This window comes from Pleurodeles waltl, chromosome 2_1, assembly GCF_031143425.1.
Source record: "Pleurodeles waltl isolate 20211129_DDA chromosome 2_1, aPleWal1.hap1.20221129, whole genome shotgun sequence".
NCBI lineage: Eukaryota > Metazoa > Chordata > Amphibia > Caudata > Salamandridae > Pleurodeles > Pleurodeles waltl.
In genome coordinates this window covers 491,290,115-491,313,262 of record NC_090438.1, presented here as the reverse complement: position 1 = coordinate 491,313,262, position 23,148 = coordinate 491,290,115, and the positions used below count along the sequence as shown (strand labels likewise).

Here is a 23,148-nt window from a genome sequence, read left to right as displayed (position 1 = left end):
TGCGGGGACTTAATGATAACCGAAAGGCCCGGCTGGTGATGGCTTATGTTAAGCGTCATGGTATTGACATCTGTATGATACAAGAAACGCATTTAATGGCATCGACGGTTGGCAGGCTGAAAGCTGGCTGGGTCGGGGAGGCTCACTATTCTACATACTCTAGCTACGCTCGTGGGGTTGCAATCATTATCCGAAAGGGGTTGCAGTGGCGGACGCACAAAATTATTTCTGACCCCAATGGCAGATACGTAATACTGAGTGGAGTGTTGTTGGACAGGGCTTGCCGGCTAGTGGCTGTGTATGGGCCGAATGTAGATGACCGGAGTTTTTCCTGGAGATATGGCGCCTTGTGGAGTCGCTGGGAGCTGGAGCTGTGATCTGGGGCGGTGACTTTAATGTAGTCCTAGATGCTTGGCTGGACCGAGAGAGTGCGGTTAGGATGCAACACGTTTCCTCAGCGAGATCTCTGACAGCAGTGATGGATAGCAGTGCGCTGGTGGATCTATGGAGGCAGAGACATATAGGAGTACGCGAGGGCACCTGCTTGAATTACTTCCATAGCAGTTGGTCTCGTATTGATCGATGGCTGGGCACTAGAGATGTGGAGGCTTGGACTAGAGCAATAGACCATCTTCCCCGTACGCTGTCAGACCACTCACCGGTGTTATTAGACCTGGCGATACCTAGTGACTTACAACCGATAGTGATGTGGCGGCTGCCCAGCGGTGCTCTCCTGGACAACATCTTCCAAGAGGAAGTACGGGAGGCTGTTGGGTTATTTTTTGAGGAGAATCGAGGTTCGGTGGACTCCCCCGGCACTGTATGGGAGGCATTTAAAGTAGTTATCCGAGGGGTGTGTCTTGCAAAGCAGCATGGGATAGTGAAAGCTTTAAGGCGGGAGATGGCTGATATCGAAAGGAGGCTTGGCGATCTGGAACAGCGCTTAGAGGCGACATGGTCAAGCGAGGTACTTGCCGAAATCAGGCGAGAGGTGTCCCTATATGAGGAGGCCTCTCCAAGAGAGGTATGTTTCCTTGGGAGACACACACAGGCTCGCAGGTATGGTGAGGGTGAGAGAGCCGGGAGGACACTAGCGGGATTATTGCGTGGCCCCTGGGCCAGTAATTACGTTACTGAGGCGATAGATTCTGGAGGGCGGCAGGGTGACCGGATCGGGAGGCGTGATACAGGTACTTACAGAATATTTCTCGCAGCTATACGCGCCACCGGTGGGTCTTAGGGAGGCAGATATGAAGGAGTATTTTGAGAACATTGCGCTAGTATGGTTTGAGGAGGCACACAGGATGTATCTGGATATGCCGTTCACAGTAGAGGAAGTGGCGGCGGCGATTCGAAGCCTACCCGGAGATAAATCTCCGGGCACTGATGGTTTAACCCCTGCTTTTTATAAAGAATATGTGGACATCCTTGCTCCCTATTTGTTGGAGGTATATGAGGAGTCTCTGGCGACTGGGTCGCTCCCGACCTCCCTCCGGGAGGCTTTAATAATAACTGTTTTGAAGCCTGGGAAGGACCCGACACGATGCGATTCGTATCGCCCACTTTCCATGATAAACATTGATAACAAGATTCTTGCAAAAATGATAGCGACTTGCCTACAGCCACTACTCTCTAGAATGGTGCTTCCGGATCAATCAGGCTTTATCCCTGGGAGATCCACGAGCCATAATCTGCGTACTTTCTTTGCGGTGCTGGGATCATTAGAGACAGACGATGATGTAGCTGCAGTGTTTCTTGATGCAACTAAGGCCTTTGATTCCCTGGCTTGGGAATATATGTTTGCGCTTCTGAACCGGGTAGGTCTCAGCACGCGTTTTGTGAACTGGATCAGGTTGCTGTATACCCTGCCCACTGCCAGGTTGCGCCTTAACGGTGGTGTATCGGCCCCATTCCTGATCTCACGGGGTACACGACAGGGCTGCCCGCTGTCTCCGCTTCTTTTCGCAGCTGCGATGGAGCCTCTGGCGGCGGGACTGCGACAGAAATATAGCAATAGCGGCTTACAGTTCCGGCAACGCCCTGTCTTGATATCTTTATATGCAGATGATATTGCGATATACGTGCGAAACCCCGGGCAGAAATTAGACATCTTATTAGATGAAATTGTTCGCTTCGGGAATTTTTCTGGGGTCACTATTAATTGGTCGAAATCAATCATCCTGCCACTAACTCCTAGCGTGGAGAGATTTGACTCGCGATACCCGTTGGTTTGGGCAGATGGACCGGTGCGTTATCTAGGCATACACCTGTGCTGCGACGCGGAATCGCTTCGGCTTGCTAATTATGGGACAGCGCTGACATGGCTAGAGGAAAAGGTGGAGGTCTGGAAAGCTTTGCCACTTTCGCTGACTGGTCTCATTGCTATTGCCAAGATGGTGGTACTCCCTAAATTTTTGTATTTATTCGTGAATCTTCCCCTTCCACTTACTAAGGCCTATTTCCGGCGCCTGAGATCTGCGCTTGTTCGGCTGGCATGGGCGGGGCGACAGTCCTGTATCGCTTGGGAGAAACTGATGCTGCCATTTGAGCGGGGCGGATTGGCAGCCCCAGACCTGGAGTTATATTATCACTGTGCACAGGCGCATTTTGCATACTATTGGCTGAATCCGACCCGTTATATGCCACACCTTGCACCGGAGAGTGATTCTGTCTGGCCTGACGGCTTGGTATGCGCGCTCGGCGGTCGGGTTCCCCTCCGTTCTGGAGGAGTTGACACAGTCTCCTGCAGTGCGGGAGCATGGAGAGCGTTAATGCAGAGGGCTGGGATATCCGCACCCTTTGCTCCTTCGCTGCCTGTTATGGCAGTGGCTGATGCCTAGATGTTTCGTGATGGAGGGGTGCACGGGTTTCTACGAGACGCTGGCTTGACGGTGCTGGGAGACTGGGTAGTGGATGGTCGGCTGTTGGATATTCCCGATTCACTCTCGGAATGAGATGGCACCCCGTTGCAACGTTTTTGTGCTCTCCGGGTCCGCGCTTTGCTGCGAGATCGATTTTTTGAAGTGCCAGATGCTCCCTTGGAGTTTCGTGCTCTGGAGGCACTTTGTAGCGCGAGATCCCCCTCCAAGCTGATAACTAAGCTGTATAATGCTGCGCAGGAGCAGGGGAGTGGCCTTGTGGTGTCCTCTAGGACTGCATGGGAGAGAGATGTGGGGGAGCCTATCCCGGAGGCAATGTGGCGTAGTTGTTGTGCTCATATGAGGACATTGTCCCCGAATTATAGACTGCGCCTGCTGCATTTTAAGTTTCTGCACCGACTATATTATACGCCCAAGAAACTACATTCCATGGGGCTGCTAGCGGATACATGCTGCTCTCGTTGCGGGGCTCGGGACGCGGGCTTCTTTCACCTGTAATGGGAGTGCGCGAAAGTGTATAAGTTTTGGGAGGAGATAAGACGGTCGATTGTTGAAATGATAGAGGTGGAGGTCCCCCTCTCCCCTAAGATAGCGCTGTTGGGATATATGGATGAGGTTCAGGGCCCGCATAGACGCTTGGTGGGCCTTCTCATGCTGCTGGCTAAGCGTAGAGTTGCGATGTGCTGGGGCTGGGGGAAAGCCCCCCGTAGGTCTGATTGGTTACGAGATGCTGCTTTTTGTCATGATCAGCTGTTAATATTCTGGGAACTTGTGCCAGAGGGATCCCGCCCCAAAGATATCTGGGCCCCTCTAAATGAATATTTGGCGACGCAAACTGAGGGCGCTGTGTGACTGGTGTCTCCCATTTGCGCGTTTCATCCCCCCTCGGATCATGCGAGTTATCTTGTTGTATGATAATCCTGCACGATGTGAATGTGTGCTCCACCTGCCTGTTTTTATGAGGTTATTGCAACTGTTATTTTTTGCAGTTCTTCCTGCTCGACTATGTCAGATTAATACCATTGGGTGTGTCTGTCCTTGTCCTACTCTGGGGCGGCGGACTTTTTCGCTCCTCCGGTGTGGAGACTCTTTTTTGGAATGGATCCCTTGATATCAGCATATAGAGAGAGATACTGGCAGAGACCCGCCTGCGATTTGGGATACCACAGTAGTTATACGATTTGTAATGGTTCTCATATATCCTTATCCTCTCGTCGAGAGATCTGCTGTATTAATGTATGTTTATTTGATTTGTGTTTAAATGAATAAAATTAAAAAAAGGATGATATGGATGGTGCGGGGTCCATGGGGGTGAAATCTGGTTGAGTCATTGGTCCACAGGTGAATGGGGGCAACTCTGACCATGGATTTTCAGGTCCCAAAAAGTTCTCTTTGAAGGGTTCCAATGGCTGCCAGTGCAGATCTTGCTCTTTTGCAACACAGCACTCACGGTGCAAGTGCTGTTCTGGGGTGCCAGCCTAGTGACCCTTGGAGTCTGTGCTTTGGACTCGGGTCAGGGATCAGCATTTCCCAAAGCGAGACACACCAAACAGGGTACAAACTCCACTAGCACAGAGGGCAGCAGGTGTTGTTGCTCTGTTGTGGGTTTATTTTACACTCTGCTTGGGCACACATATTTTAGTTTAGCTTAGGTCTGCAGCCTTTGCTCTTTCACCTACATATGTGTTCTGAATTAATTTATTCAGTTTCATTCATTTTTAGTTAGCTTGCTTTCAGTGGAGACATTTTTATTTTCTAATCAGCTGTAACTCTGTGATTTTGTGAAAGAATTGTTATTATTTGTTACATTTTTATTTATTAAAAGCCAACAGCGCTAAACATACAAACCCATTATATTTCTAGGTAAAATAATTTAAAGTTTAAAGTGCCTTGTTTTAAAGAAATTCAATAGTTATGAAGATGTTTTGTACCACTGTGTGGAATTTCCTTCTATAACATAAAAATGTAATTTAAGTTATTGTCAACCTGTTGGTGGTCCACCTGAATCTTAAATTACTTAACAAGGCAAACATCATCAGGTCCACAACAGTGATAGTGTCTAACACAGCAACTTTTTTTAGTTCAAAACTGCTCAAGACTCTGTTTTTTGAAGATCTGTATGGTACATGAGGGCTGCAGTTGAATGACATATTGCAATGAATATCTGATTCCACCTGATGGGCATATCAAGCCTAGTTAACACTGAGAAACATTCTGTGCACAGTCCATTTGAAAGCTGAAAGCAACGTCTTCTCTGACATTTTGATGATTCAAACAGCAGAGTGGGCCACCATGCAGGTTATGCAACAGTATCAAAACAAACTTGTGAACAGACTGCAAGAAGAAGCATCTTGAACCTCAGAGACGGTCGCGATATGTGATCAGCCCCAAAGTGTCCAGTTATATTCTTGCATCTTAGCCTGGTATCTACAGCTCAAACTGACAGTTGTTGACCAATAAGCGATGACTGGATGGTGTGTCCCTGAGAAGCTAAAATGGTGCAGTTGTGATATCCCAGTGGTTAGTACTATATTTGATTGATGGCCAGCTTCGTCAGTAATGCCAAGACCTGTGGAAGATGATCGCTACACAGGAATTTTAATTTTCCATTACAGTGAACTGAAGCCACAGAAGTGGAAACATTCACCAATTTTGTAGCACACAGATGGATCTTCAAGTGACAAAAGAAATGTGAATACAAACACTCCAAGAACAATTGCACCTCCTCCTCCTGATTCTTATGAATATGGTCCCATAGGGCTCAAGCATCTTCTGGATTTATGGCATAGGAAATGTCAAGGCTTTGCAGATGGTTGGAACAGAAAACAAAAGTTCCTTTGGGGCAAGATGACTGCGAACGTCATAGCCTGTCCACATGACAGCCATCCATGAGTGGTCCTGTGAGCTGATAGCCAAGTCACTAATGAAACAGTCAAAAGTCTTCTAGAACTAGCTGCCAAGTAATGCAGTGAAAGTTTCAGTGCCATTCATCAAAAATAAAGAAAGGCATGTAAAAGTCTCTGGCAAAAAGTCCAACATCCCTCATCCCCAAGTGTACAGCAAAATCAGCCTTTCCATGCCACTTTATCCTCCAAATGTGAAGTTATGGACTGCGGTTTTGACATAAGCTGGATTAGAAAAGCACCCAGGTCAAACTCCCTGCCTTTGATACTAAAGAGGGTAGAGAGAGATACTTTCACAACAAGGTCCAAGCCCACTTGCAGAGCCACCCCTTTCTGCTTCTCTGCTACACTGAACATAGACAGCTACCAGGAATAAGACATGTATGAGAGAAATAGTACATTGGTGTCACACTATACAACTTTCCCTGTTTCCGCAGAAGTGGTATTATGTTTTGTGGATCTGGACTTTTCTCCAGCTGGCTGTGTTGTGGGATTCTCCTTTTTGAGGGACCCCTACAGAACTGATTTTTTCTATGAGTAGAGGTAAAGGCTCAATGGTTGTGAGAGAACAGGGCTGATTGCAGAGGCCCCCTAAATTTCTGCCCCCATTTTTCCACTTTTTGACTTTTTGGTGGTGTTTCCTGACTCCGATGGTGCCCTGGGTACTGCTAACCAGTCCCAGGGCCTGTGCTCTGTGTAAACTCGGTATGCAAATTAGGCTAATTATGATTGGCTAAGTTAACCTACCTATAAGTCCATAGTATATGGTAGGGCATGTAGGTTTAGGGACCCCAGAATAGGTAGTGCACCCATAGGTGCACTGCTGAGGTGCCCAGTGTCATTTTAAAAGCAGGCCTGCCTTGCTGGCTGCCTTTAAATTAAAGTTTCATGCAAATTCGACTTTGGAAGTAAAAGTAGTTCCAAAGTCTTAAACTACCTTTTACATATAAGTCCCCCCTAAGGTGTGCCCTATGTGCCCCTAGGGCTGGGTGCCATGTAACTATAAGCAGGGACCTTATAAAAATAGTTTTAAAAGCCCTGGTGAGGTAAAACAGCCAAATTTGTGTTTCCCTCATTGTAGTGAATGGCCTCTATAGGCTAGAATGGGGAGACTTTATTTTAATTTTAAAAGTCCCCTTAAGTAACAGAAACCAGACGTTTTGTATCAAATTAATTGTTATAATAAATCCCACAACTTCCAGTTGTGGGATTTAATATAACTTGTTCAGGTAAAGAGTTTTAAACTTTACCTGAAAAGATGCCAACTTCAGCCCTACAGTGTTTTTGCTGCTGTGTTCTGATTGGCCAGCCTCTGGCAGCCTGGCCAGGCTGCCTTGATGAGGTGTGAAGTGGCCTGGCTCCACACAAAGAGATGTGCCTGGGGGAGGAGATAACCCCCTCAGCAGATGTGGAAGCAGGAAGGGGGAGGGCTGCCAAACTGGTCTTTAAAGGAAGAGAAGGACATTTGGAGCAACCCAGCAACACCCGCACATCCTGCAAACCCAGACAATTAGGTGCCCTCCTTGGTTAGAATAGGAGAGGGCAGGAGAGGGGTCTGTTCAGGATTTTTAGCCACACCAGTGGATGGGCTCAGCCAGATGTAACCTCCAAAAATCACTTTCAGCCATGATGGATTTTTGAGGAATGTTGCTCCCTGGGATTGATTTTTGCCACACTTCCCAGGGAGTGGTCATCACAGGGGGAAGGACCCAGTCCCTGTTTAGAGAACCAGGACGCCCCTGTTTTTCACCCAGGAGCAAGGATAAAACTGGCAGACCTGCACCCACACCTCAGATCCCTATCAGATTCCACCAAAGAAGAACTACAGGAGAAGAAGGACTGCCCTGATGGACCCCTGACCTGGACACTGCACTCTGGAGGACTGCACCAGCTGCACACTTGGGCTTCACCACTAGAAGGACTTTACCTGTCTTCTACTGCTTCAAGAAGGGACTCCCTGTTTGCTACAGGTACAAAGGAGCTACCCAGAGTCCCCTGCATCAAGTCCTGCAAGCAGAGCCCAGCTGACCAGCGTCCATGGGCCATTTGAGGATTCTGACCAGGTGCATTCTGGGAATTGTAGTCCCAGCTCCCAAGGAGCAACTCAGAGCTTCTGGAACCTTTGATCAAGTTGTGGACACTTCAAGGACACAAGGGACCTCTGGAAGAAGATCCAGAAGTTTGGAGGCGTTTGGAGTAACTCCATAAGTTGAAGAGGTGCATTGTGGGAGTTGTAGTCCCAGACCCCAAGGAGCACACCAGAGCCTCTGAACCCGTGGTTGGTGCTGTGGACCACTTTCCTGAATCAAACACTTCTGAAGGTAAGTGTGACAGTGTTACCTCATGGGTGGCCTGAACTCTGTACTTTGTTCCTTTCCAGTGTGACCTTTTTTAACCCTTTGAGCGCTAGTTGCTTCTATGCGCTAGAAAGCATTAATTCTTTAAAACAATTCATATCTCCGGTTCCCCTTGTCCGATTTTATTCGTTTTGGTGTCATTTTAAATGTAAAAGTATAATCTATTTCTATAAATGTATTTTGGATTTTTAAACTGTTTCCTGTGTTTTATTTAATTACTGTTTTGTGATATTTTAATTCTTCACGCTTTGTCTCCTAAGTTAAGCCTTGTCGCTCGTTGCCAAGCTACCAAGGGTTGAGCTGGGTTTAATTTACTGAAACCTAATAGGACCTAAGTAGAGGTTAGTGGCCTATTGCTGAGTGTAGGTACTTACCTGCCCTTACCAATAACCCATTTTCCAAAATGGGGAAAGCCAGTGTTTGCAAAGTGGACTTCACAAGGGGCAAACTCCTGATGTTGGGGGTTCCACTGCTGGAACCCCCAACATCAGGAGTTTGCATTATCTCTGCTTGCCTGTGCCCCTCTGCTGCTAGGTGTTACCAGACATTTTAGATACCACCCGCGCCTCTGTGCAAATGGGAGCACAATGCTATCTTTATTATTAATAATATTATTATTCTGTGCACTACATTTTTACCAGGTACCTCTATCTAAGGCTGACAAGAACAGTACATGATAATCCAGCTAGTAATTGCCACCACAAGAGTATTTAAACAGTCCGACACTCAAGCATAAGCCCACATCTTGCCTTTTCATGAAACAGAAGTATGTTCCATATGAAAACACTGTACAGGCGAAGGGACAACAGGGAGGTAATTCCAGGCAGGAATCCGTCCATGCTGCATGCCATTTCATTGCTGACCTCAGCCCTGTCTCTACAACCAGCCGAGGAGACAGCGGGCAGACCCCTGTCTTCCAAGTAATTGGGGTGGGTGCTCCTCTCATAGGCTAAGTGTGGATAGATATCTCTGCTACGCTCTTGCTTAGTAGTTAGGTAGAATTCAGATACGTATGTTATTCCAATATGTTAGGACTGTTTATTTTCTTCTCGCTGGTCACCACCATTATAATCAAGTTATGTCTCATTGCCCTAATAGTAGCCCTAATAATAGGGCTCATATATTTTATCATAGTTTACAGTCTTTTCATTAAAATAATTATTTGGCCTATGTGTGTATATGAGACCTTTTGCTAATGAGAGAAAGGGGTGAGACCTGTCTACCACAACTTCCCCTGAGGAGCCACAGTGTGTCATGTATCAGGCTGCCACAAATAGCCTTTTCTTTCAGGTTTGGGTGAGGTGCTGTTCGCTAGCTGGAAAGGTTGGGCCGACAGCTGCCAAAACAGTGTGAATTGACTCAGTCACCCACAAACGGTGGTGCTGCCACCACAAATCCAGCACTCTTGTTCTGATAGTCTCACAAGAGCTCCAGCATCACACCCTCTCTTTGTGTGCTTCCAAAGGGTGCAGAGTGCTCTCCTTCCTATCCTTTTTATAACCTCAGTGAGTAATGAAGTCTTGGATGCCAGGGGTGGCCATTATATCCCAGAACTGCCCTGAGGGGAAAACCTGATCACTAGCCAATGGGATAGTTCCCCCCTTCTCTCTGGTGATAGATTTCCAATGATGTGTGCCATCTGGCTATCCCAAAGTGCAACATTCCTTCCACAACCAAAATGCCACAACCAACGTGCCACAACCAACATGGCAGAACCCTTCTATGGCTGTAACGACCTTGGTAGCCCACCTACAGAGATGCTGTTTCCATGGGACTACACACCCCTTGAAAACCAGTTGGTGAACTGGTTTTTCCTTTTCTGTCACTGGATCTACTCTGTCTGCAGGAAACAAAAATCAGCCTGCATGAGAGTGTTGTCACAGTGGCCTTTCAAAGGGGTCTTCATCTTTGAAGCTCGCTGTTTGAGCTAACACCCAGGGCAGTCATCCTGTGGGAAGAAGTAACCTGTTACAGTGTGGCAGCAGCCTTTGTCACTGGCCTGAGAGTCATTTACACATCTTCCCAAGCAGAAAGCTGTCTGTGTGTTAGTACCTTCATGATGCCACTAAACGAGCTGGGGCACAGAGTGGCAAGTTCATGAAAGCGGCTTACCTTTAAAATGAACATGGATTTAGACTTGGCCATCAAGTCGCATTTAATACCATAATTAATTTAATGCCTTACATGACCCACTTCGGTAGTCCCAGTCAAAAGTTAGCTGGGTTGGAATGCCACCTAATAACTCTACATTAGGCAAAAGTGCTACCAATTTGAGCCACAGCAAAACGACAATTTGGAAGTGCTGCTGCTAAGACATATCATAAAACACATGTCCTCCTTCTCAAAATACACCTCCCTGCCATAGGGCTTGATAGGCCTTCCTTATTGGATTCTAATATAACATATTAAGGGGTAGGTGCCATATGTTTAAATGGAAAAGTTGAACTGACAGTGTAAGGCTGGGGGTCATTTTCTGTCTCGTCACATGAAGGGTGGCACAAATAGTGCTGTAATCTAGAGTGAACACTCTGCTTTACATGTCCTGAGTACCTTGACAAATAAGTTGCATGGAGTCAGACCACTGGCACTGATGTCTGGTTATCAGGCCTCAGTGCACTCCTAGAGTCGAAAAGTCAGCTGCTATTTGTCCAAATGGGGGCAAAAAGTGGGGAGAAAATCTGCAAAAAATCCGCTTCTCTACTTTCCCTCACCCAGCCTTCCTCAGAACATGCTGAACTTGCCAAAGGATACCAGGTTGACCAATAATGCTGTACTTGCCATCTGTGACTTGTGAACAGTGCCTGAGAAGATTGGAACACCCTCTACTTGAAGTCAAAGGACAGAAATATGTCCAAAGATCACAAGGCTCAACCCCTCTGGCTCTAGGAACATAAACAAGCTGGTGAAGGCATTGCTGTGAAGTATCCCAGCTAACCAGTGGCAACTAGACCTGCATAAGACTTTGCTGTTGCTCTCCGCTTCTTACCCAGAGTGTTCTTACTGAGTTCCTGTGGGCCTAATAAGTCTATTTCTGTGGTTGTTTGGGCTTCAGAAGAGGTTTGGGAACTTTTTTTAAACTTTTGCTCTGGACTTTCAAGCTGTGAAAAGCATCTGACTGGTAGTTCCATTTAATCAGACTACATTTTAGGTTTGTCTCGAGTGGAGAAGTGTCTTTCCTCAAAAAAATGCCAAAGTCCTTTTACAGACTTCTCTACTTCCAAGCCCCAGCAGACAAATGTGTTTGGTGTATCTGACAAGTGATCCATTGCTGTTCACCTTGAATCTCATGTAGGTCCCATGTGTCTTTTATGATTCACCAGACTGGATAAGCCTGTCAAAAGCTCTTATTCTGGAATTTAAATATTTATGCACATCAAAGCATTGAAGGTAAATCATACACTGTTGATATAATAAATATGAAATCTGAATCAAATGCAAGCTATTTAATGGGAATTTAAAGGAAATTTGTGACATCAGGAAAAGCTTATATTAACTCTAACCTTCCTGCTAAAACTTGCTTACTTTTCACTTTTTAGAATGTTGTATTGTATTGTACTTCAGCTTATTGTGATATATAAAACCATCATGAATGATCACGAATATTTCACCTTTGTGGCCAATGTAAAAATAAATACATCACTATTTATCCATCTGCCCTAAGCTACCAGAAAAGAAAGTATTATTAAAGTAGATTTTTAATGAGGCAAGGTGTCACACAGTTTTAGAGGCTATTCATTTTTTTATACCAGGGAAAGACAAATAGGTCCTTTTGTAGATTAGTTACATTTATTGATTTAGAATAAAATAAATGTACTATCTTGCTAGCTTCATATTTATTTTATTGAATGCACTTGTGAATGTATTGTTTAAAAATTCTACAGAGTACATGCATTAGGTGTACTGCTGTTATTCAGAGGTTGGACATTTTGGTCTCCCAGATACCACAATTTGAGTGATGACATTTTTATATCAGGGTCATTTAAACATAATCATTAGTGCTAAAAAGGTATCATAATCAATTTTTGTGTATTTTATCAGCATCTGTCGATAGTTCAGCAGAACTTGCATTCAGCATTATATGGGATCCAATTAGTTTGCTGGCTTTAGAACTCAGTGCATTTTACCCCTGATAACCAGTAGTTAGCCTGTGCTCTACCTTCAAACATAGTCAAATTAGCATATTCCTAATTGGCATATTTAACTTACCTATAAGTGACTCATAAATGGTACAAAATTTACCCAAGGGGCTGAAAGTTAAACCAGTGCGCCTACTGTGCTATTCAGTATATTGGTAGTGCAAGCAGGGTTATAGACCTACAAATGTATCCTAACTTTAACAGTGCAAAACATGCACAGCAACATGTCAAAATAAACTCTTTTGATGGGTAATAACCTCCCTTTTAAACATAAGTAAGTCATCCCTATATAAACCTTTTAGCCCACAAAGTAGGGTGCATGCTATCTAAAAGTGGGACATGTAGAGTGTTGATGTTACCACGTCCCTAAAGTGACAAGACCTTGAAAGCTTGTTTTCATTGTGGCAGGCCTAGCTGCCCTTTGTAGAAAACTGGAGTACAGATTTAAATGCAAATGCTATATTATGTGAAGGGGACCAGCTAGAAAAATAATTAAATCACTATTTTTTTAGCTGTTAAAATTCTAATTACATTTTCTAGCTGGGTTTTTAATAAATATTGAGGAAAAATAACTTTTTAGAAAGGTACCCTTTGCCCCCTTGATCTGTCAGAAGGCTAATTTGCATAAGTCCCTGCCAGCTCTCAGCCTGTCTTCAGACCCAAAGATGTGCAGAAAAGGTTTGCAATGCCTCCCGGGAGCAAACAATGGGCTGACTTGAATGTGCAGAGATGGATCCTCGTGTATATTCACACAATTTGCTGTATTGGGGCTGTGGACATCCTGTTTGACTGGTCTGTTGAGCTACATGTAACACTTCCATCCTCTTTTGGATTGAAACATCGTTTACTATAGTACCCTGGCGCAATCATATTACATTGTTTATATGATCACTGATACTTGTGGACTGTGACTAAAATTATTTGATTTACAATGTCACACTCTTATGCCTGAGCTGAATGAACTCAAAACTGACTTTCTAGCGGTGGCATTTCTAATCTAGTAATGACAAAAAACACCTTTACCATAGGAAGGGTTTTGACATTGTGAATCCAAATGATAGGAAACATTATGAGGCTGCTACACTGTAATCCACGTGTGTAGTTTGGAGTAATTTTAATCAGTCCCCCATGTTAGCCTTATGGGAAGAGTAACCTTCAGAGGTAGGGAGCACACATGGGTATTTTACTACCTGGGCAGAGAATACCCATGTGTTCCTGCCCCGCTTTTCCCCTTGCACTCACGTCACCCTTTTACGACTTATCCTAGGGGTGCCCTATTGGTCAGTGAAGGTCTCCTCAGGGTTGGCTGGCAATTTGGAAAGGCCATCCCGAGAATATTAACACACTCAGGCCTGCAATAGCAGGCTGGCACATGTTTAAAGACACCTTTGGTGCAAGTTTGTACACACTTGCCTCCAATGACAGATGGGGCACATGTTTACAACACCATGGTACAAGCACGCATCCTCAGGCCTGCAATGGCAGGCTTAATACATGTTACACCCTTAGTTCAAATGAGTCCTGTGTACCTGCCCAGCTTTCATCTACCACCTGCTCCGCCCTTCAGGGTGTGCCCTAGGAGTAGTGAAAGGCCCGTTCAGGACTGGCTAAGGAGTGAGTCAAGCCATCCTATGTACAAGCACAACTGCACCACCACAGGCCTGCAATGGTGGGACTGACACATGTTTCATAGGCTATACTGGTGGTGGGCACACTCAGTGCCATATCCCACCGCTAGCCAGGGCCGGACCCATCCCGGGTATGTGGTGTACCTTTTTATAGGGCACTCCTGGATGCAGCACCTAAACCAATTATATAAAGGCCCCTTCCTGGAATGTGTAGGAAGGGGGCACACATTTTCCCACTGTAGTACAGGGGAAAAGTGCCCAGAGTCCTAAGGCCATGCAAAGAGTGTCAACACAAAAACAGGAGGATAAAGCAAACCGTTTTAAGAAAATCCCCAAAGAAGGGCTATGTCCAACACTGACACATTGCATCTTCGGCCTGTTTACAGTATCGCAAACATTAACTACTGTAAAAGTTGGTACGTCAGGGTCTGGTAACTTTTACCCCCGTTTGGTTAGCGTCCTCCCATTAGCTACGTGAAGCATAAATATGGCATCTCCAGGCACACAATTTAGAACACTCTCTGGACCTGGAAGATCAGAAAAGAACAATTACTTGAGAGAAGCTCTGAAGGTCTAGACCTGCTCATTCTTGTACCAAATAAGTGGAAAGAAAGGGCCAGTTAGCTGACGTCCTATGTGCCCACAGGGAGACATTAAGCTGCAAGAGGCCTTTTTTCTGGATCCAGTTGACATGTGGCAAATGAACCTGTAGTGGATCCTTCATTGCCAGTCAAACTGTGAGACTCTGAATGCCTCCACTGAGGTCATGGGGGCTTTCAAAGTGTACTCCTGTGGTGGTTTGGAACTTAAAATACTGGTTCTCAATGTAAAATCTTTGACCAGGATAAACCTCCATCATGGTCAGTCTCAAATTTCACTGAGATCTCAGTGTACAGTGACCGTAGACTATCACTGAACCTTTGAGCTTTTTTGCACCATTTTCTCTTAAATCTTTTCTGATTTCCCTTATTTGATTTTTATCATTTTTATGTTGTTTTGTTATTAGAGTTTCCTCCATTTTCCAATGTGTTTGGAATTTGTAGTGTTTTGCTTTTTGACTGTGTTACTGTTTTCTTACTGCATAAATACATTACACATTGCCCTAAGTTAAGCATGTATTCTTTCTTCCATAGCTAACAGGGGGATGAGATCAGATGAATTTGGTGACTTTTAGGGTTCACCCTAGCAATGGTTATGATTAATTTTTGAGATGGGTAGTCTCACACACCTAAAGTAATAATCCAATTACTTACACCAATGTTTGATTGGGTGAGCACCAACATGCTGGTGGTATTTGCTAGTTCAATCCATAGTGCAATGAGTCATAAAACAGGCATGTGTGCTAGCTTTCTTGGGGCAATACATGTATATATCATTGTTTACAGTGGTACTTGAAATTGGAAAACAGTTTTAAAAATTACACAGAATTCTATACCATTTTTATTAAGCGACCATGCAACTCACACAATATCTCTCTGCAAAACGTTTTCTGAGCCAACCAGTTTCCCATTGGTTTCTTGTGAGATTTTCTCATACAAGGTGTGCATTCTCCTAAAAAACTTTAAATGGAAATGCTTAAATCAAAACTTAGTGACATTTCTTTCTACACTTATTTTGATTACATAATAAAAATTTCACTCAGGTCTTCTGTATTTTTGCACTTTGATGTATCCCAACTTCATGCTGGTGACAAGGAGCTGTAGGGCATCTCTGTGGATATTTGAACAGTGGCATGTGCCTGTATACCTTGTGCATTTTAACCAGTACAAGAACAATTTTCACATAACTTTGTTCACTCACTCACTCATTTGATTCATGTGTAATGTGTCCCACATAACTTGCCCTAGACAACACACGTCTACCAATGCGTACGTTCTAATACAGATACTTGAAGTCAGTTTCATATATAGTGCTTCAGAATGAATCTTTCTCGTTTGAAGAACGTTTACTTATTAAATGCTTCAATTACCCAATTTATAATTTCATTTGACTCTAGTGGGTGGGAGGCAACGTTGGGCTTGCAGGCATTCAAAGTGAACTCCACATTCCTAAACCTATAAGCATTTCTATTATTGGACCATGCTGCCTGCATATTTATTGCACCTAGGTGATTCGGCCTACCCGCTTTATTTACATCTAGATGTCTTTTTTTTCAGACCATCACTCTATGCCAACAGAAGTACAACAGAGTACGCACACAAATACAAGCCATTATCAACAGATATTTTGGGGGTCATTATGAATATGGCGGTAAACACCGTCTCTCACCGTGGCAACGGTGAACAGAATCACGCCATTGGCGGTTAACATAAAGACGCCATATAAAGAAGCAAAAAACAGAATCCGCCCAAAATATTCCTACCACAAGTCACCGCTAGGGCCTTGTTGGCGAAAAAGCTGCACATCCCACCCCGCCACCGTCCTCCAAATAATGATGCACAAATCACCACGGCGGTCAGTGGATGTCGAACAACCATTGGCGGTACAGACCCCAACGGCCAGCAAGTGGACCCAACAGTAAGTAATGCACACATTGGCAAGTTTGAAACCCACACACCTGACACACATCCACAACACCATAAAACACAGACACACTCCACAATCCTTTGCATCGCCAATAGGAGAAGCCAGATGGACAATACCACATGCAGAGACCGAATTCCACATCACACGACTCACACACCCAACCACACAACAGCACCGCCACCAATATCCACACAACACACCACCCACAACACACACCATGGCACCCCCCAAGCACCCACGCTTCACAGAAAGGGAGCAAAGGACCATAGTGGACGAGATACTCAAGGACGAGCCACAAATATTCAGGGCACAGGTCCAGCACACACACATCACCAGGAAGATGGAGTTATGGCAGACCATTGTCAACAAGGTCAACGCAGTGGGAAACCATCCACGCACAAGGGACGACATCTGCAAGAGATGGAATGACCTGCATGGGAAGGTGAGGTCCTTGGCAGCCACGCACAACATTGCGGTACAGAACACGGGGGGAGGACCTCCACCAACACCCCCCGACTACACTGACTGGGAGGAAAAGGTACTGGCCATCCGGCACCCTGAGGGCCTCACTGGACTCACTGGAGGAATGGACTCAGGTAAGTCATCCAAAATTACCCCATATCCACCACACCTTGATTGCATGCACCACCCCACCCCTCAAACTACCACCAGGACCACTACCCCACCCAGGCCACAATCACTACATCCAGTCACCAATCATGCCCACAAACCCACCAACAGGCCCACATCCCTCCCCCTGTGCACAGCCACCTACCCCTGCAAGGCATCACAATGGCACAACACCACCAACAATGCACCTCCACATCCCAAGAAAAATGCAATGACAACCTCACAAAAGCACCCTGCATGGCACACCAGTGGAAGCCCTGCACAAAATAGGCCTGTCCTGTGCACCCCCATCTGATTTTGCAATTGTAACATACATGTCCATTCCCCCCAACAGTCACCACCACCCATGCCACCCTGACGAACAGGATAAGGAGTGATAGTGGCCCACATGGAAACACAGGCACCACTCAGGACACTAGAGAGGAAACTCTGGACAGTGAGGAATACCCTGGCCATTCACACAGTCCTGGACTGTCACCATCAAGCAGCCACACCCAGGACACCACTGACACCCCTATCACCCAGCCGCCAACATCAGCTCTGGTCAACCGTCCCCACACCTGTGTATCCAGACCACAGATTGGTGGAACACAAGGACAGACGCCACAGTCACTACCTACCAACAGGCAGGAAGACGATGGCCCCAGTACAAGTGGCACTGCCAGACCTGTGCAGGGGACACAGGCACGGGGGTTAGGCACTGTGGGAGGGCAACAGTGGCCTGGGGGAGGCCAAAGGATGGATGCTGCAGCCCAGGAGACCATCTCTGAGGTCCTGGTAGCATACCACCATACCCAGGACAGGATGGGCCAGATCGTGGCCACCCTGGAACAGAATCAAAGGCTGCAGATAGCAAACCACCAGGAGACCATGGAGTAGTGGAAACAGCTCAGTGCCACAATGGACACTATTGCAGGAGAGCAGCTGCACCACTTACCAACCCAGCCTGAGACCCCCACAGACAAGGAATCCCCTACCACAGACCAAGATACGGACAGCAATTAACAGCAGCAGCTGGACTGGAGCCAGAATCTAAGGACACACACAAGACCACCACCTCCACCCGTACAGGCCAACACCAGGCACCCAAACGGTCCCTGAGGCCCAGATATGGGACAGGAACACGTGCCAGGACCATGGCACCCTCAAAGAAGTGACTCTGACCGGAACTGTCACCCAAGTGTGCCACTCAACCGCCATCCCCACCGTGCAATTTCAACTCAACAACATGTTTTATACAGATGGACCTATTACCACTGCCAATAATTGCTGAGACCATGTAGCAAGTATGGACATCCAGCAGCAGCCCTCTCCCATCACTGTAAAGAACACCCTGGCATCCCTGACACCTAATAAACACATGTACACCAATGTCAATGTCCCCTGTTAGTATGATGAATCAAATCGAACTGTGCACACAATTGTCATTGTAATCATATAATCATACCTTTATTGCAGGAATGGCACCACAAGTACAACATGGGATGGTATCAACAGAAATGTCTAACAAGTTGTTCATCATGTCACATGTCACATGCAAACCTTGTTACAGTGAAAATGTCTATTGACCCAACACCCACATAGGGGATAAGTTAGACAGACAGTATGTAGCACAGACAACAACAGCAGCAAATAATACATCATAGTCACTGTAAGTATAGTTGGATCAGTTGGTTCCTGGAGTGTACATCTTCCCCCTCTTCATCTTCGCCATCACTCTCATCCCCTCTTAGATGAAGCTGGTCTGGATATACAGCACCCTCCTCCTCCATGAGGGGAATAGATTTCCTCACAGCCACGTTGTGCAGCATGCAGCAGGCCACCACTATTCTACAGACCTTTTCAGGGCAATATGCCAGGGATCCCCCAGAAATATGGAGGCAACGGAATCTAGCCTTCAGGAGACCTATAGTGCGCTTCATCAGCCTCCTAGAATGTCCATGGGCCTCATTGTAATTCCTCTCGGCATCTGTCCTAGGATTCGTCACTGGTGTCAGGAGCCAATGCATGTTGGGATAGCCAGAATCACCTGCAAAAAGTGGGCAAAACAGGACTGTAACTAACAACCCTCAGTTGCAGACAGGCAGGCTGTCAGCTATGTGTAGAAAATGTGTCAGACACACTTACCTATGATCCATCCTCTGTCCCCTTGTAGTTGTTCCATCATGTGTGGCACACTGCTGTTCCTCTGCACAAAGGACTAATGGACTGATCCCGGGAACATGGCATTCACATGTGAGATGAACTGGTCAGCAGTACACACCAATTGACTGTTCATAGAGTGAAAGTTCTTCCTGTTTCTGTACACCTGTTCACTTACTCTTGGGGGATGAGAGCTAAGTGGGTGCCATTGATAGCACCAATTACATGAGGGATGTTGGCAAAGGCATAAAAGTCTGACTTGATGGCAGGGAGTTCAGCACTTTGGGGAAACCTCACATATGACTGCAGGTGTCGTGCAAATGCATTCAGGAATCTGAACAGTATGAGGCAGAACATTGGCTGTGAGAGCCCTGCACCCATGCCCACTGTCACCTGAAATGAGCCTGTGGCCACGAAATGGAGTGAAGAGAGCACTTGCACTTCAGTAGGGATGGCATGCTGATTACGATTAGCCGGTCTCAGTGCTGGATCCCATAACGCACAAAGTTCATGAATAGTAGCACAAGTGAGTCTGTAATTGATAATGATGTGACATTCCACCATGGTCTCCAAATCAACAAGTGGTCTGTACACCAATGGGGCCCTCCCTCGCCACATAGGTCTGTACCTAGGAGGAATGGAGAACACATATTCATCTTCACAACATGTTAAACATTCATCACTGCTGGCAAACAAGTCGATGACACATATGCATTGTAGGATGTTAAACTGGAGTGATATGTCCTCACTGATATATCTGGACAGTTGTGGTGAGTAAATATTTGTTTGTCCATGCATTTGGGGGATGGGGTCCATAGGGCCTGCATGGGGCCAATGTGAAATTAATAACTGCGAAGTATTGTGCAAAATGTCTGCCCCCAGTAATCCAGATAGGTAGCAGTGGAAGTGACCTCATACTGCCAGCGGTTGTCGGAATGGTGTAAGGCAGTGTTCACCGCCGTGCACCCATTCATTGGTTAACATGGTTGTCAATGGGGAATATGGGCCTATCATGACCGCCACCAGTGGGGACGGTGCACACCGCCGCAGAGCTTACGCTGTCTCGTTACCCCATCTTCACTTGACTCCCGGATTACGTGTATGCAAGTACTCCACTGAGTTTGCTACTGTGTCCTGACCCTGGTCCTGGAAATGGCACGAGTGGCAGGGAAAAGGGCCCCGTCGTTCACCACCAAGGAACTGGAGAAGCTAGTGGACGGAGTCCTACCCCTGTACGCCAAGCTCTATGGTCCACTATGGGTACAGGTGAGTAGGATGTGTGAAATGGTGGTAGATGGCTGTAAACAAGTGTGCACGATTTGACACTGTGCAGCAGTGGAATGCATGACATACTGCGTGTGTGAGGTGCTGTAATGCTATCTTAAGTGTCCGTACTATAGGGGACGTATAGCCAGCTGTATCAAATGGGCATTGTCTGACCTTTGTGTCACTTTTCTGTGTGTCCCCTAAAGGTCAGCGCCCATCAGAAGAGGTGACTATGGCAGGCCATCGCCGGGAGGTGTGGACCCTGGGGGTCTTCAACTGGCGGAGCACACACTACAGGAAGCATTGGGAGGACCTGCGGTGCTGGGCCAGGAAGACCTGAGAGTCCCAGCTGGGGAAGACCTCCCAACGAGGAAGGGTTCCCATCGGGCAGTGACTCCCCTTATGCGCCACATTCTGGTGGTGGCGTATCTAAACTTGGATGGGTGCTTGAAGGCTGCATAGCAGACACAAGGGGGTGAGTACAAAGACTATTGTATACCTCCTTGATGGATGTGTGAGGGTGCTGTGGTAGGGATGCTGTCTAGTGGCAGGGACTCTGACAGATGCAATTCAACATAGTAGTCCCCATGGGCAGTTAGTTGATAAGGGATAGGTCTGCAGTTCTTCAGGTCCTTCTGTGATGTTGGAGATGGATGTATACCAAGGTTGTGGCCAATAGTCAGGGGCATAGCCATGAGTATGGTTGTAGGTGCTGGATGGTGGTATATTTGCTTGGTGGGAGTATGTGGGAACCAGTTATGTACATCCATTCAGCTATTTACAAATGTCTCTCCTGTTTTGTCCCCACCTCTGTTCTCCTGTGTTGTCTGTGTACATCAGCATCATCTGGCAAGGGAGCAGTGGCACCGGCGAGTGGGGATGCAGCGGCCCACGGTTCCAAGAAGGCAGAGTCGAGCGACGCCAAGGGGCCAATGGGTTGGAGGGTGAGGGGAGTACCACGGGGGAGGCAACTACCACTGAATGGAGTGATTCTGACACCTCCTCCGATGGGAGCTCCCTGGTGGTGGCGGACCCTAGTGGGCCCACCCATTCTTTGTCATTTTCTGCCACCCCCATACCATCACTGCCCTCCCAGTTGCTCCCCACCCAGTTGCCTGTGCCCGCTCACCCAGGAGGGTGGGTATCTCCTTCGCCCCAGGAACCTCATCCCCTGCCCCAGTCAGCCCTGCTGCCCTCACGGAGGAGGCTATTGACCTCTTGAGGACCATCTCTGTAGGGCAGACAACCATCCTCAATGCCATCCAGGGGCTAGCATCACAGGTGCAGCAGACCAATGCCTACCTGGATGGCATTCACGGTGCTGTGTCTACAGAGATCTCTTCAGGATCTGGCCTCCCCTTTGACGGCAGCCAGTATCCCTGGTCTTTCTGTCCCCCCTCACAGCACCTCCACCCCTTCCAGCACTTCACTCCCTTCACCTGTCCCAAGCACACATTCTGACAGCCATGCATACACCTCAACACACAAGATGCACACAGAGAAACACAAGCACCACACTTCCCACCACAGGCATACACACAGCCAACACACAAAGGCACACACAACAACATTCACTTCCCCCAGTGTGTCCACTTCTCCCGCCTCCCTGTCTGTCACCTCTACATGCACTCTCACAGGCACTGCACCTTCATTCACTGTTTCTGGCCCCATTCTTGCAGTCACCACAACATCAGACATCCAGTCATGCATCCCAGACAACACACCTGCACTCACCAAAACAAAATTGACTGTCACATGCAGCACACTCACCAGACCTGCAGACACCCATACAACATCCATTTACACTGGCAGCCTGTCTTGTCCCACTGTGTCCACCCCCCTCCTCCCAAGACAATCAAACATTCCCAGACACCCATCCAGCACACATCCACCATACCTCAGCATACTGTACAGTCACCTGCATCCACATCACGCACACCTACACCTGTTATGACCACTCCCTCTACCTCCACTTTCACACCTTCCTCCAGGTCCACCCCGATTGCCCCTAAGAAACTTTTCCTATCCCGTGTAGACATTTTTGAACCCACCAGCCCACCCGTCACATCCCTAAAAGTGCCCACCTCCTTGCCCTGTCCACTCCTCCCATGTCTAAGTCCGCCCCTGTCTGACCTTCACATTCATGTGCACCTTCCCCTGTGAGCAAGAGGCCTGTGCTGGTACATCTGACGCACCCCAGTCAAAGCCTGCTCCCCCACCTTTCAAACCAAAAAACAAACCCCCTCCACCTCCCAAATGTAAGCCCAAGCCCCCTCCCAGACATAAGTCCCCACCGCCACCCCTTACCCCTGTTCCCTGAGGTGCCTGGCTGCCCCATTGATGCCCCTTTACGGTAGAGTACCATGTGCACATGTGGGAGTCAAGTTGGGGCCATTTGGGCCCAACAGCCTTTCAGCTATGGACTGGCCATTGGCCTAATGTGGACGTTCTGTTGCTCCTGGAGCGTTAATAAAGTTTGTGTGGGCAGTGTTGTTGTTGGCACACTCTGGATCCGTGGTTACGCGATTCATTGTGGGAGGGTGTTGTGCACATGTTTGTACTTTCTAGCAGGTTTAATTTGACTTGTGTCGGGTCAGTACCTCTGGCTCTGGGTTGTATGGTTTGTGCTGTTGTGAGGGATTGTGGGTGCGTTGCAGGGTGGGTGGAGTGGGTGGGTATAT

The 23,148-nt window shown here is 46.9% G+C and overlaps 1 pseudogene; it reads right to left on the bottom strand.

Moving 5' to 3' along the window:
* Positions 1–5,406: 5,406 nt before the first annotated feature.
* Positions 5,407–19,197, bottom strand: LOC138259888 (centromere protein L-like; annotated as a pseudogene).
* Between the last annotated feature and the right edge of the window lie 3,951 nt (positions 19,198–23,148).